This window comes from Astatotilapia calliptera, chromosome 3 (genome assembly GCF_900246225.1).
Source record: "Astatotilapia calliptera chromosome 3, fAstCal1.2, whole genome shotgun sequence".
Classification (NCBI taxonomy): Eukaryota; Metazoa; Chordata; class Actinopteri; order Cichliformes; family Cichlidae; genus Astatotilapia; species Astatotilapia calliptera.
This window is the reverse complement of record NC_039304.1, coordinates 12,230,583-12,247,245: the sequence shown is the minus strand read 5'-3', so window position 1 is coordinate 12,247,245 and position 16,663 is coordinate 12,230,583. Positions and strand designations below refer to the sequence as shown.

Below are 16,663 nucleotides of genomic sequence, written 5' to 3'. Positions count from 1 at the left end.
TTTGCAGCATGTTATCTCATTATGCTTTCATTCTTCGCCTGTACGGTACAGCAGCTCTTCCTAAATTCACACAGCAGGTAAGAAGACATATATATATATCTATATGTGTGTGTATATATATATATATATATATATATATATATATATATATATATATATATATATATATATATATATATATATATATATACGTATATATGTAATAAAAAATTTTAATTAGCACAATTGTTCCTTATTTACTCCAAATTTCTCTGTTTTCTCAACTTTTTCTCAAGCTGAGCACTTGGTCCACTTTTACAAGCGATGGCAGCAGCAGCCTTTTCCAGAACCCGGGGACCAGCCGGTGCCAGAGGCTTATTTCTCATCTTCTCTCTGCTGTGTCTCGTTTCAGTCGCAAGTTCCCTGTATCCTCAGGGCCAACTGGTGATCTCATTCTTTCTGATTTCCCTTTTATGATACAACAATTACACACTTCTGTGTACATGTACAATTACAAGCTCATTAACTGCTGTCATTTTTTTCTTTATTTGAAATGGACTATAGATGCTTGAGCAGATGAAAACAGCGATAAAAGACGCAGAAAGTTGGAAGGTGGGTTGCTTAGGCTCCAAGTTAGTTTGTAAAATCTGCTGTGTATTTACTTAATGAGTGCATTTTACATTGAACTGTCTATAGTGATATACTGAGAGTATAGTAACTGCAGTGTACAGGATGCAGAATAATCTAGTAAATTTAAATGTGCTACTTTTTCCCCATCAGGCAGAAGACAAATATAGAAAGGAAACAATCACAAAACTGTTTGATCTCTCAAGTTCACTGAATAAGAAGGAGCCACTGGTAAATGCTAATGTTTCCTTAACCTTTGTGGTTTTCAATGTATTCTTCAACCGGCTGTCACACTCACTATGCTCTCCTTCTTTCTGGGAAATTTTCAGAAACTATTCAAGGAAACCCTGCAGAAAGCAATACAAGAAGAACAAAGGCTAAAGGTGAGTTAGTCAGTCTCCAAGTTACTCACATTTTGGCTGAGAAAGTGTTTAATTCTAACAAAAGACTCCAATAACATCAGCATACCTTTAGTTATCAGATAATTAGTGATTTGATTTAGTGATTCTGCTAAAACTTTTATTTTTCTCATTCAGGCAAAATATATGTACAGAATAGCAACATCAGGTTTTGAGGAAATGTATGACCAAAGCACTCGTCAGCTGGAAATGGTGAAGAGATTATCGCCCGATAGCCCAATCGTTAACATCTGTTCGCACATGTTGAAGAATGTGAGAACTTTCATATACAAGAAGATGAGTTTGCTGCAAAAATAGAGAACATTAAATTAATTTGGCACAATGTTGTAGTAAACAGAGAATGTCTTTTGCTTTCCTGATATTGATCAGTGATTCATTACTGTTAATCAATTATATGTTTAAACATTATACATTTGTATGTTATCTAAATAAATGTATCATGTGAAAAAATGTTCTTGAGTTTTCTTTGTCAAACCCTAAAGTAAAAACAAGAAATCAGAGCTGATGCTGCTTGTAGAAACTGTACCATCCTGCCCACTTACAACAGAGATGTGGCAGTCATAATGTTTTTTCTAAGTATTTGGATAATTAATGTATTTCTTCCTTTTATTTTTATCTATTTATTTACTCACTTCCCTGCTATTTTACCTTTGTACAGCCCCACAGTGTCATTTTGTTACACTGTTTTAAATCAAACAGATACGATTCAAGGAAACTTCTCCACCGTGTCATCATTTTCTTTGTGTACAACAAAATCTAACTTTTCAGTTTCATTTGTACATTTAATTAAAAAGTAGCATTAACTTTACATTTTCTTTTACTTCAGAGTTAAGTTTTAGTTTTAAACATATAAAGTGCAACTTTAAGAAGTTGTTGGATTTGTAAGCTGGGGTCTTATTCAGATACACAAACTCACAGATGAGAGCTGAGTGTTAGACCTTCGTCATTGACCCAGAGTTTTGAGTTTACATTATTATTGAACTTTGATTTTGAGATTATTTATCATTTCTAGTCTTTTGGTTTCTTTGTCAGAGTTCTGCCTTCTGGTTTCTGTTCTGTGTAGTTGCTCTTTTCCCGTCTGCTGTGTCCCCGTGTCAAGTCCACGTCTCCATGTTATGTTTCCTGTTTTACTTTGAAACTCCATGTCTCATGTTAATGTATCTGGTTTTGCTTCCCTTGTCTCGTTAGCCCTGATTTGTCCCAGCTGTGTTTCCCATTCCCTGATTGCTCCCTCTGTGTATTTAGGCCCTGAGTTCTCCTTTGTTTGTGTTGTGATCTCCATCTTCTTGCCAGTTTAGTTTCTGTATTCCCAGTTTAGCCAGTTTTCTGTTTTTGTTAATTAGTACTTTTGGGTCCTCCTTACCACCACTCCAGCCTGCACACAGCCCACACATGACACTGAGTCTGCTTTCTCCTTCTAGTGTGTAAAATAACTTCTTTTGCATTTCAATAATTTTAAAACTGGTTAGCACTTCTGTCTAAACATTACAGCTAAATTTGAATATAAAGGTAGATGCACTAACTGGATGAGTTTTGATATAATATTACTGTCAGGCTTAGGAGAGACTCGGAGGCAGACCGTCTCTAAACCTTCACAATTTATTTACACACAGACACCAGGTGCAGGTAAGTTGCGTGGGCACACAAGTAACTCGTGGAAAAGCTCAGACTTGCAATGACACTGACGAGTGTTACACAATAATCCAGCGAAGAAGCGTTCTCAGCAGCCGCCTTGAGAAGTGAGCGTGGTGATGAGACGATTGCTTGCAGGTGTCTGAACCAGGGGCTGGAGTCGTCATGACAGAGTCAGCTGAGAAGGCACAGGGTCATGACAATTACATTGTTTCTGATGCTGTCCACATGTTATATCATGTTTGTCAAACTCAATGCTGACATTACTGCTCTGTTCTAATCAGCTTCTTGCTCAACTTCTCTGAGGCAACCAGCCTTCACTCTGGGAGCTTTAAATCTCTGTGTTATTCTGCCTTTTAGACTCCCATTTATGTAACCCACCCCCTCCCCAACTTCACCACACGCTGGTCCAAACCTCCACCTTTATCTGGGGGTTCCTGTCCAAATTCTTATCACTGTTGAGATTCCATTACGCTGTGATGGGGTTTAACTAGACGAAGCCAAGGTCTTATAATTTCTTGTTAGTGGTCATGATTGACCTCATGTAGTAGTTTCTCCTCGCCAGCATAAAGAAACTTTCTTTGACAACAGTAATCAGATTGAACAGTGCTTATAACAATCATAAAGTCAAAGAAACCCAGTAAAGATGTAAGAAGGAGAATTTTAGATTTACAAAAGTTGGGTAAGTCTCTTGAACCCATTTCCAAACATCTGCAGATTCAGAGAGCATCAGTTCAAACAACTATATGTAAGTAGAACTTATTTGAATATGTCACCACCAGAATTATATGTTAGAATTGGATGTTTAAATTTATATTTGCCCAAATTTACTGTGTCTGAAGTCACATGACTTCCAGCTACTTTACACAAACATGTAAAGAATCACTTTATTTCTTTCATGCTTCACCAACAGATTGAATATTTGTTTATTTTCACATTTAAGTAGGAAAATGATTCCTGGATGTACTCCCGAAACGACCTCAAATCTGACACATAATTTTCATATTTTACAGATTTACAGACTGATCATCTTCTACCGTTGCTCCATTAAACGCATGCTGACATCCTGCAACTCTGTGTGGTTCTCCAGCTGCAGCATGGCACACAAAAAGCCACATCAAAGGGTCATTAATATGGCTCAAAAAATCATCAGACATCCTCTTCCCTCCGTGAAGGACCTGTACAGCACTCGCTGTCTCAAGATAGCTACAAGATTTCTCACACCCAGGACACCGAGTGGTTAAGCTGCTGCACTCTGGCAGGATATTCAGGCTGCTGAGGTCGCGGACAAACAAACTCAAGTACAGATTTTACAACAAGAGCAATAGCCCTCATCAATACTAACAGTTGACCTGATTGGCTACCTCCTTGGACTTTCTGGGGCAATATTGTGCATTGTTTCATTTATTAAGCCAATACCTTTTTTGCTCATAGCTTTCTTAGGAATTTTTAAAAATCCACTTTACTGCGTTGTGTTGTGTTTAGTTTAGTTGTGCTTAGTGCCAATTTTGTTGTACAATTGTACAAAATATGATTGTGCGAATACAATAAAGAGTTATCCTTCCTTATGTCTGATACTCTCCCTGTGGAAAGCAGTTGTCTCCGATTCTCAATGCAAAGGCCCATTAGTATTGGTGAGTATTCAAATTCAAATTTTATTTGTCACATACACAGTCATACACAGTACGATATGTAGTGAAATGCTTGGACAACTGCTCGTGACCTAAAGAAAACAAAAAAGGAAAAGGCTATGAATATGCTATGATACCAGAGACATATATTCAAACTGTATTTATTGTAGCTGTTTGTCCCTAAAACAATTTGAAGTATTTGCACCAATCATTTTAAGACAGATCTTTTAATGAGATCAAAACATGCTGTAATGTCTGCAGTCCGAACGTCTGAACATACACTCACAGATACAAATGTTAAACCACTGACGTGTCAGTTTATACTGAAATAGAAGTTGTCTGTATTAGACCAATTTTTAATTTATAACATTTTTAACTAGGTGTTTGAGGCCTTTTCACAGTGATGAATAGAGATGGGTATTGATATTTCGATTCTGTTTAAAGATTCGATTCTTTATCGATTCTCTTATCGATTCTTTTTAAAAAAGGAGAACACAAAAGTCGATTAGCTTAGAACTTTGTTTTATATCTTCTCTTTGAACAAGATAGAAATTTAAGAGTAACAAACCCAGCAGTGAGATCTTAAGAGATCCACAGCCTTCGGCTCTTCCATGGGGTGTCACAGGGTCCCCAGGAAAAAAAATTGTAAATGTAAAATAAGAAAATAAATATTCTTCTGTAGTATAACAAAGTATAACATAAATTATTCTGTAGCAATTACACAAGAATATCCAGTAATGTCCCTGCCTACAATTAAACACATTCACTTACCAAAAATCGGGGGCGTCTGCTGTGGCAAATGGGTGCAAACCTTTTACCACAAACTTAGTCACTGCTCTGTGACATTCGTCTATCCTGGCCTGAAAGGAGACGCTACCGGTAGACTGCAGCGAGAACTGCCAGCATCTGAGCCAGACTCTGTCTGTCTCTCTCATCATGGTCGCCTAAATGCACAGTAATGGCAGGTTTTGTAATAAGGCAGATCGCGCTAACATAATATGCACTGTTAGTTGATTATTTACCTGCCGCATTAACGGGAGAGGACGTACAAACGTTACCGCTGCTGCTGGGTTGGCGGAATTAAAAACACGACATTCATTTAAGGTCATCGCGTGTTTTGTGAGCAAATGCTTTTGCATAGTCGTAGTGTTTCCTCCCTTAAATGAAATATCTACTTTGCAAGTATTGCAAGTTGCCCTGTTGTCATCCGTTCTCGTAAAGTATAACCAAACTTTTGAGCGTTTGAGCTGCTTAGGCGCCGTGTTTCCTGCCAGGTAAATGACGCTCCGCAACGTGGTGACGTCATTCGGGGCGACTGGAATCGATAAGGGAATCGTTTGCAAAAATGGCAAACGATTCCAAGGAATTGAAACAGTGGGAACCGGTTTTCAACAAGAACCGGTTTTCGATACCCATCCCTAGTGATGAAACAGAAAATGAAGGAATTATGTGCGTAACTATGACTATGACAATACAAGCTATCTGTTACAGGATGGCAGACAGCTAGTATAAATCCATGCACGCACATGCATATTCTGAATATTTCTGCAAGTTTCTGTTTCGTTTTGTTCACTGTGGAAGGTCTTTCAAGGTCACAGTAGTTCATGTAAAAGAAGCTGATATTTTCATGTAATGCAGAACGTGACTTTTTGGAATTCAAATGAAAGAGGTGCTTTGACACACCCACAGCTGAGCCGTGTCATAGAGGAGGGGCCACTCTGTGTGTGAGTTTGTGTGTCAGTCCTTCCTGTCAGCATTCATCAGTTCGTTTTTCACTGGCAGGTAAGAACAGCAACATTGTAGCATTAAGAAATATTGCAGGCAGATTTTCATGCAACATCTCTACTTAAACTTAGAAAGTTCTCTTTGTACATTTCTTTACAAATCTTTATTTCCTTAAATCCTTATTGATACTTTCTCATGTGTTTCAGAAACTTTGATGGCAGCGGCACAGTTGACCATGAGTGGTGTCACAACTACCGAAGGCATAGTTAGGATTTTGACTCTGCTGTGTGTGCTCCATCTTTCAAGTGCACTGATAAACAAGGACGAACTGGTAAACTGGTTATTAATTTTCTTTTTTTGTTGTTGTTTTAATAGAGAATTTAATTTCTAATTAAACACTTTTACAGACCGATTAATGGTTAAGCTTTCCTCTTTACTTTTGAAATGCTCATTTTGTCAGTTACATGTTTCACGCGCGTGTTTGTTGACGTTCTTTCTGGTTTTGCAGGAGGAGCTGAAGAGAAACGTTGAAACTTTACAAAAGGAAATAGCAAGAAGGAAGGTGAGTCTGTCAACGATGTTGTGGACATGGATATTGACAGACTGCTAACAGAAAAATATGTATTGCTATAACAACTAAAACCAAACATAATTTTCCATTATACAAGTCTTTTTGCACATAGTTACTTATTTTTGTATATTTTGTTACATTAATTTGGTTTATTTTTGTCTTCCAGGCTGAAAATAATTTAGACAGAGCCTATGTTCCAGTTATTCTTGATGATGTTAAACGTCTCATGGATCCTATGTTCGAACTTATAAAGTCAATGAAAATTTTTCCATCACTGCTTACACCAGTGTTGGATTTAATGGATGACCTAAAGACTTTCATTGGAGCCAGCAAGGAGTACATGAATAAGTACTTTGAGACAACAGCTGCAGAAATCAATGACAATGAAGACAAACTACGCAGTGTGATGGCAACACTAACACAACTAGAAAATAATAAAGATGAACTGTAGCATGTTAGTCAGCGTCTGTCTCTGGTATTAAATGTTCTGTATGTGAAAAACTTCTCTTTCATACTGTGCTGCTTCTAAATCAAAGCTAACTGAACACTTGACTTGTAAACTCTGACAAGAATCGTTTTGTCACACTTTTTCATTGTGTTTGTTAAATCAGGTTTAATGCAAACACAAAACACTAAACTGAGATTTTTGTCTCTTTGGAAATCATATTAAATCTGACAGTTGTTAATGATAAAACTGGTATTACTGGTATTAAAACTGGTGTTTCTGCAAATTGTGACATTTGTAATTAAAGACAGAAGCAGTTGCTGATTGTTCTCTAGTGTGTGTGTGCGTTTGTGTGTGGATGCTTTATACTGGTGTTAAAAGGTGAGTTTAGTGCAGTGTTATACTCAATCACATTACAGACCACAAAAAAACACCACATCTTATTTGACTTGTAAATCCTGGAAAATCCTGGACATCCTGGAAAAGAAAACTAGCAAAATTCATAAACAAATATTTACTAATAAATTAAAATTTCATATGATCGTAATAATAATTGTTATAGTTCTATTAGCTGCTCTGTTATTACGGGGCGATCGTGGCTCAAGAGTTGGCAGTTTCTTTCTTGTAATCGGAAGGTTGCCGGTTCGAGCCCCGGCTCTGACAGTCTCGGTCGTTGTGTCCTTGCGCAAGACACTTCACCCGTTGCCTACTGTTGGTGGTCAGAGGGCCTGTTGGCGCCAGTGTCCGGCAGCCTCGCCTCTGTCAGTGCGCCCCAGGGTGGCTGTGGCTACAATGTAGCTTGCCATCACCAGTGTGTGAATGGGTGGATGACTAGTTTAAAGCACTTTGGGGACTAAGTAAAGCGCTATACAAATACAGGCCATTTGCCATTATAAATATATATGATGTAAAAATGATTAATATTTCTGTTACAAAAACTCATATAAGTAGACATAAAATATACAATAATGTACAAACATTATGTACTTCAACTAAGAGTCAACAAAACTTATTGTTAGTGAGCTGCTGAAACTGGTTGACTATGTGTAAAGACTGCTGTAATTAACAGTTACTGCAATACTTCAGCTGAATTAAAGTAATATTCTGCACTTCAGATCTTGATTGTTTAGTTAACTGTTGTGGTGCAGTGAGGCAAAACTACAAAGAGTAAAAAAAAAAGTGTAATTCTGCATGACATGCTATAAAAACACTGTGTACGGTATATTATTTGCTCCCTTTCATATTATATAAATAATCAGTGACACTGACATTAGATGCATAATTTAACGTGCACAATACAATAGTACTATGTTTTGTACACATTCATGTTGTTATCTTTGTTTGTTTTAAAACATACTTGAAGAAGTTAGTGGAATAAGATTCAGATAAGAGTAGCGTGCAGATTTTTGTAGCGCAATCACTCAGTTCCTCCTAATTACTTTCACAAATATGATACCAAACAGATGGTTGCATCAAAGATGGGATCCAAAACTTGTCAGACCTGCTTTTTGTGCCTTTCTCTTCAAAGATAACAGCAGGTTCAGGTGTTCTCACTGCTGGTCACTGGTCTGTGAACACACTGATGGACTTCATGCCATCCTCATAGAATACTTTTCATATAGTTTTGTCAGAGACATGAACATCAAACATGCTCACTAGTGGTACTTTTGTAAGCAGTGCTCCTCAGATTCATATCCCTGTAGTAACAATTAGGAGTTCCTATTTCTTTTCAACAGTGTGCTATAATTTACAATTCATTTATGATGGTTATTGGGAAGTCTTACTAAAGTGATATTAAGAAACCTTACAATATGATTTTTTGTGGTTTATTGAGTGCTTTCACTCACAAAAATAACCAGTGGGCCCCTATTCCTATAAAGTGATCCATAAAAAGACTTTAGTGAAAATGAAAGCTGAAAGAAAGTGAAAGGACAACAGAGTATAGAGAGCATTTCAAACACACCGCCTCATCATGTTGTCATTCTTGATCAGTTCAGCACAACGGTTCTTCCTCTATAAACAAAACAGGTAAGATGAGTAAAGTATGATGGTTGCAAAGATTAAAAAGTGTGTGTGTGTGTGTGTGTGTGTGTGTGTGTGTGTGTGTGTGTGTGTGTGTGTGTGTGTGTGTGTGTGTGTGTGTGTGTGTGTGTGTGTGTGTGTGTGTGTGTGTGTGAGTTCCTTATTTATTTCCCTGACATGTTGTTGTTTAAACCTGATAGATTGTTTTAATTCTAACAGTGATGACAGAAGCACCAGAACAAGAGAGCGAGCTTGTGTCAGCTTGTTCTGTTCATCTTATCTCTCCTGTTCCTTATTTACATTACAAGCTGGACAGCTGGTGAATTCATCTTTGATAAAATCTCTTTATATAATAATAACAATAGGATTATTTGCACATACATGTAAACACTGCCAGTAATTAGGACCTCATTAACTTTTGGAATTTTTCCGTATTTACGATGGGTTATATGAGCTTCTGTTGTTCTCTCAAGTTTTAGTTTACAACGTCTAATTACCAGAAATCAAATGTGCTGGCTGCTTCACTCCCTTTGATGAACAACATGGGTTCTTTTTCTCACTAAAGCAAAGATGCTGGCAGGTCAAAGCTTGGAGTGTCCCTTACACAGGAACAAATATCACTGTATAGAGAAGAGCTATCTATCACTTAATCTTAGTTCAATGAATTTAGAACTGATTAAGTATTTTTGCTGTATTTCCCTTTCTTTCCTGTTTGTTATTGAGATGTTCTTCGCAGATGTGCCTGTATTATTGGCTGCTTTGAATACTTCATTGAAAACCTAAAGATGTGAAAGTGAGGTCAGAAACATACTCTGATTACAAACATTGTTATACAATGAAACATTAGACTGGTGTCACACCCCAAATTACACCTTTCTTGGCTGCTACTTCGAAGCACATCTGTCCTGCGTGCTGCACAACAACATTGAATATTTAGTATTTACTGCTGTTTACACTTAGCTAGATTAATGCGATGGTGTTGTGTTTAGTATGTTGCTTTGTTTTTTTTGCTTGTTTTCTATTTTTCTCTCAACAGGTGATCCAGGAGATTTTTATTTTTTTTCTCCCCCCCTTTCTCACTGTCCCTCTCCCCTTCTGTTTTTCCTTTCCTTCCTCTTTCTTTCTCCCTTTCCTATCCCTCACTCATGTCTGTCCCGTCTGTAACATCTGAAAATAAAATATAATAAATAATAAAAACAAAGATCGACCAAATGGACCAATACGGCAATGCCACGATGATCCATTTGGCAAAGTAAATCCATTGGGTATCCTTGTTGGTCTTCAGACAACAATTCTGATGGCTAAAGAACCAAATGGGACAGGCAGAGGAAAAAAATAAAAAATAAAAAAAATAAACTGGTGTCACACCAGGGAGAGTTTCCTTTATATCAAATGGTTGGGGTGGCAGAATATCCGAAAAACACTTGATTGAACAAAGTGGGATTTTTGGACTGCCTCAGCCCAGGTGATGTAAACGGCAGCGAGACAGAGCGAGTGATCGAGTGAGAGTTTTGAGATGTTCGAGATTTGTGACGTTTAGCGTACAGTTGGTGTGTTGGTTAGTGTGTTGTGTAGTCGTTTTGTTTTGTGTATCAGTGAGGTTCAAGGTTCAAGGTGCAAGGTTCTTTATTTGGGGGGGGGGGGGGTATATAGGAAGAACATTATATATATAATATATACATTAGGTGAATGTGCAGTAGTAGCATGTATGCAGCGAGCAGGTGAATTCTGTACATTAAGTGAATTAAATAAGAATAGACAATCTGACTATTTTACAGAATAGAAAATATAAACATATTTAAAATTAAAGGAATTTGAAATGTACATTGTGCTGGTGGGTTTAGAGTGTCTGGAAGAGAGTCCTGTCTCAGTCACTTATGGATGATGTTGCCAGGATGGGACGGGTCCTTCAGTATCTGCGCTGCTCTAGTCCGGCATCTCCTGGTGTAGGTGTCCTGAAGCGGGGGGAGAGCAATCCTGCAGCAGCGTGAGGATGCAGTGTGAACACTGTCTCCAGGTGGAAAACAGAATGAGCGATACACCTGCTGTCAGGCCTGCAGGGTTTCTCCCTGTGATGTTCTTCTCTGTCTTGTGGTTGACATTTTTTTTTCTTTTCTTTTTTTTTTTTTTACTGGCACAAATAATTTGTGGGGCGTCTTATTGTGACACCTGATTGTTCTCTCACTTTAATTAAGCAGTATTTTTAAATGGCTTTACAAAAAAAACAACGCCGGTGCATTGCCTGCATTTTTAGATGAATAGTTGTATATAACATTATTATTTACAAAATTTTTGTTTAATTTTAATTTAAAAAAATTACCACTTATATTTGCATTTCAAGTTATGAAAAATAATTTACTAAACATGTCTGTGGTTTTTATAGTAAAGAGAAAACATAAATATTACTAGGATTTAGTTAGACTTAAGTTTGCCCAATGTTGTGTAGCTTTCTGGATTTTATACTTATTGGGTACATATTTATTTATTATACAGTACATAAAATAAAAATTCAAATTTTTTAATGTAACTGAAATATTTAATTGTGGGCTATAGAAAATAATTAAGTTATAGACCATATTTATATGAAACATGTGTATACTTACTGCATATTAACCATATGTAACACCTGCATATGTGTTTTAAAAAAGACTACCAGATTCTGCCTCCCCATTTGATTTCCATGCCAGCCTGGAAAAATTTCTCTAGATCCGCCCCTGGACCTGTCCTGGACCAGCAACACCAAATCAGTAACAAAAAGAGCTCAGCAGCGACTGCATTTCAAGAGGCGACTGAAGAAGGTGCACATCCCCAAACCCATCTTTAACACCTTCTACAGAGGTACCATACAGAGCATCCTAACCCGCTATTTACACCTCACGCTGCACTGGGAAAGCCACAAGCATCATAGCTGACCCGCATCACCTTTTCCACCAACTGCTTACCACCCCTCAATCCAGAAGACGACTCTGCGTCATCAGGAGCAGGTCGGCAAGATTGTGCAATAGCATTTTCCCCCAAAGCAGTTTGGCTCCTGAACACCATGGTTCCCTCCTCCGCACTGAACTCTCTTCTCCACACACTTCTTGGACTACATAATACTCTCCTTTCACAACCAATTCTTGCACTACCCTGTATTGTACTGATCGACTCTGTCTATTGTATTTATTCTGTGTACTATTGTATTTATTTATTCTCATTGTTTTCAATTCTTACTCTCTCTGTATTCAAGTACAATACTGTTGTACTTACTCTTAGATTATCTTATTTCTGAATAGTTGTAAGAATGTATGTATATTTGAATTTTCCCATTTTATTTTTACAGTTTGCACCTTTGATCCAGGACGATGATATTTCGTCGCACTGTATGCTTGAGTGCATGTTGTTGGGTTGACAATAAAACTCTGCTTACCTTGAATTAAACTTGTGCATTAGCCAATGAGGCAATGAGCCTCTACAGGCCTCAGACAGCATGTTAAATGTTAACATTCGTGACAGTTTAATTAGAAAAAGACCAAACAAGTATGGCTTGTTTGGAAGGGCCAGACCTCGACCTGACTGAAATGCTGTGTATAAAGAAATGCTTGCAAATGTTGATGAATTGAAGTTATTGCTGCTAATCTGGAATTCTTGGCTGAACAACTGTGAGGATCACCAGCCCGAGGAAAACACAAAATACACATGACTCCGTAACAAAGACAATTCATTCTTGAATGAAGACATTGATCAGACACATTTAAAATGCAGCCAATTGTGTTTATTATTAAATTCTTGAGGAAATAGAAGGGTGGGAGGGTGGGTCCTGTGGAGGTGACAAGACAAGACTCAGCAGTCCATCTGCATCTTAAGGATAAAGGACACTCTTTCGAGGATGCCAATGTTCACATTTTGGACAGAGAGGACAGATGGTTTGAAAGAGGAGTGAAAAAAGCCATCTATGTCCACTGTGAGCGACCATCTTTGAACAGAGGCGGGGGTTTACCACACCAACTCTCTGCCATCTATAATCCAGTTTTGAGATCCTTTCCCAGATGCCTTAACGCCCACTCACATCCTGGGCCATCTGATCTCAGGAATTCGCATGATAAGGTGGGGCCAGGTTTCACAATGAACTCACCCGAAACTCTGGCTGATTGGGACCCACACCCAGTTTCACACCTTGGCTCAGGCGATTAGAGGATCATCAGGGGGTCCTTTTGTCCCTCTGTGGGGGGTTACTCCCACTAGGTTTATATCTGGGACTCTCCACCATTTGACCTTAGAACTGAAGAAGCTTCTCGGATGAGAGGTGAAACGTCTTCAAGTAACGCTTTTCTTTGCAAGCTCCTTTGACTACGATGACCTGGATGACTGAGAACCTTCACAGACATCCTAAGCTTAGATTTTGTGTAAACTTTTCTAAGTTAAATTCTGTGTCTGCTTTTGATCTTTATCCAATGCCGAGGGTTGATGAACTAATTGATCGTTTGGGAAGTGCTAAGTTTCTGACTACCCTTGACCTCTGTAAAGGTTATTGGCAGGTTCCCTTGACAGACTCATCTAAGGACTTAACAACATTCAGAGTGCCAAGTGGACTGTTTAGATTCACAGTGATGACCTTTGGTTTGCATGGAGCACCAGCTACATTCCAAAGGTTGGTGGATCGAGTGTGAAAGGGTGCAGAACAATATGCAGCTGCATACATTGATGACATTGTTGTTTATAGTGGTACATGGGAAGATCATCTGAAACATCTTGCTGATGTGTTTCGACGTATCACAAATGCTAGACTTGTCATAAATGCCAAGAAATGTCACATCGCCAAGCCCAAGGTGCAGTACCTGGGTTATGTAATAGGGGGTGGAGGCATTCGCCCTCAGGTGGGAAAAGTGGATGCAGTTGCTGCAGCACTCTTGCCAAACACAAAGAAAAGGTTGAGATCATTTTTGGGATTAGTGGGTTGGTACCGCTAACCCCTCTTTGAATCGCTACCTTATCGTGGTGGAGGGGTTTGTGTGTCCCAGGGATCCCAGGGGCTATGTTGTCTGGGGGCTTTTGCCCCCTGGTAGTGTCTCCCATGGCAAACTGGCCCTGGGTGAGGGACCAGACAAAGAGCGATTCATAAGACCCTTATGAAAAGGACACCGAGGGAACAGTTTACCCTGCCCGGGATAGGGTTACCGGGGCCCCGCCCTGGAGCCAGGCCCGGGGAGGGTGCCCGAGGGCGAGCGTCTGGTGGCCGGGCCTTAGTCCATGGTCCATAGTCCAGCCCGAAGAGGAGACATGGGCCCATCCTCCCGCAGGCCCACCACCCGCAGGAGGTTGTCCTGGTTGACACGCCTCTGCAATGTTGCGTGGAGATCAGGGGCAGTACCTGTGGACTGGCAGACCGGGGTGGTTAAGAAGGGGGACCGGAGGGTGTGTTCCAACTACAGGGGGATCACACTCCTCAGCCTCCCTGGGAAAGTCTATGCCAGGGTGCTGGAAAGGAGAGTTCGTCCGTTAGTCGAACCTCGGATACAGGAGGAACAATGCGGTTTTCGTCCTGGTCGCGGAACACTGGACCAGCTCTTTATCCTCTCCAGGATACTTGAGGGTGCATGGGAGTTTGCCCAACCAGTCTACATGTGTTTTGTGGACTTGGAGAAGGCATTCGACCATGTCCTTTGGGGTGTCCTGTGGGAGGTGTTGCGGGAATATGGGGTGTCTGGCCCATTGCTACGGGCCATTCGATCCCTATACAACCGTTGCAAGAGCTTGGTTCGCATTGCCGGCAATAAGTCGGACTCGTTCCCGGTGGGTGATGGGCTCCGCCAGGGCTGCCCTTTGTCTCCGGTTCTGTTCATAATTTTTATGGACAGAATTTCTAGGCGCAGCCAAGTGGCGGAGGGCTTTCGCTTTGGTGGCCTCAGAATCTCATCTCTGATTTTTGCAGATGATGTGGTTCTGCTGGCTTCATCGGGTGAGGGCCTCCAGCTCGCACTGGAACGGTTCGCAGCCGAGTGTGAAGCAGCGGGAATGAGGATCAGCACCTCCAAATCTGAGGCCATGGTTCTCAGCCGGAAAAGGGTGGAGTGCCCACTCCGGGTCGGGGATGAGTTCCTGCCCCAAGTGGAGAAGTTCAAGTATCTCGGGGTCTTGTTCGCGAGTGATGGGAGAAGGGAGCCGGAGATCGACAGACAGATTGGGGCTGCAGCTGCAGTAATGCGGACGCTGCACCGGTCCGTCGTGGTGAAGAGGGAGCTGAGTGTAAAAGCGAAGCTCTCAATTTACCGGTCGATCTACGTCCCTACCCTCACCTATGGCCACGAGCTGTGGGTAGTGACCGAAAGAACGAGATCGCGGATACAAGTGGCGGAAATGAGCTTCCTCCGAAGGGTGGCTGGCCTCTCCCTTAGAGATAGGGTGAGAAGTTCGGCCATCCGGGAGGGGCTCAGAGTAGAGCAGCTGCTGCTCCACATCGAAAGGAGCCAGCTGAGGTGGTTCGGGCATCTGACAAGGATGCCCCCTGGGCGCCTCCTGGGTGAGGTGTTCCAGGCATGTCCCACCGGGAGGAGGCCCCGGGGCAGACCCAGGACACGCTGGAGAGATTATATCTCTGGGCTGGCCTGGGAACGCCTTGGTATTCCCCCGGATAAGCTGGAGGAGGTGGCTAGGGAGAGGGAGGTCTGGGCCTCTTTGCTTAGGCTGCTGCCCCCGCGACCCGGCCCCGGATAAAGTGGATGAAGATGGATGGATGGATGGATGGATGGATGGATGGATGGATGGATGGATGGGTTGGTACCGTCGACTAATTCCAAATTTTTCATCAAGAGCAGCTTTATTGAATGACATGACAAGAAAATCTAGTCCTACAAAGATCAGGTGGACGAAAGATGGTGAGAATGCATTTAATGATTTGAAAGACTGTGTCAGAAACCTGTTTTGCAGTGTCCAGATTTTAACCTTCCCTTTACAGTACAAACGGATGCCTCTGAGGTGGGTCTGGGAACTGTTTTACTGCAAGGAGAGGAAGGGCAGCAGTTGCCTGTCCAGAACATCAGCCGAAAACTTTTTCCAAGGGAAATGAGGTATTCGACCATTGAAAAGGAAGCATTGGCGATCAAATGGGCTCTAGACACCAAAAAGATATTATCACGTTGGGAAAGAGTTTGTTCTTGAGACTGATCATTGAGACTGATGCAATGGATTCATAATATGAAAGACACTAATGCCAGGATAACAAGATGGTATTTATCTCTCCAGCCTTTTCGTTTCCAGGTCCAGTATAGACCCGGACATAAGAATGTCATTGCTGATTTCCTGTCCCGTGACTCAGAGGAGTAACGGTCATAAGAGGGGGGAGTGTGACAAAGTGGGTGAGAAGACCATTTGTCTATATTCTTAGTTAACGTTCTTGTTTTGATTTAACCATATTTCACATGTAATCTGCAACAGGCAAACATCTACTATCCCGGGTTTGTTTATGTTTTGCACTTTTACAGATTATATAATATAACATCTTGGTTTAAATCAATCCCTACAAGTTTGTTAAGTTAACATGTTCTTTATTTCAACTGTTAATTTGTATTGTTTAGAACTTACCTTACCTACCTGTCTTCCAGAAACAAAAGGAGGAAATGTAGTTTTACTTCCT

At 40.4% G+C, this 16,663-nt stretch overlaps 1 long non-coding RNA gene across 1 annotated transcript; it reads left to right on the top strand.

Annotated features, from left to right (window-relative positions):
- The first annotated feature begins 282 nt into the window (after nucleotides 1-282).
- On the top strand, nucleotides 283-822 carry LOC113013481 (uncharacterized). Its single transcript, XR_003270836.1, has 3 exons — nucleotides 283-423; nucleotides 544-591; nucleotides 760-822. It is a non-coding gene; the product is annotated as an uncharacterized LOC113013481 (long non-coding RNA).
- The last annotated feature ends 15,841 nt before the right edge of the window (nucleotides 823-16,663 follow it).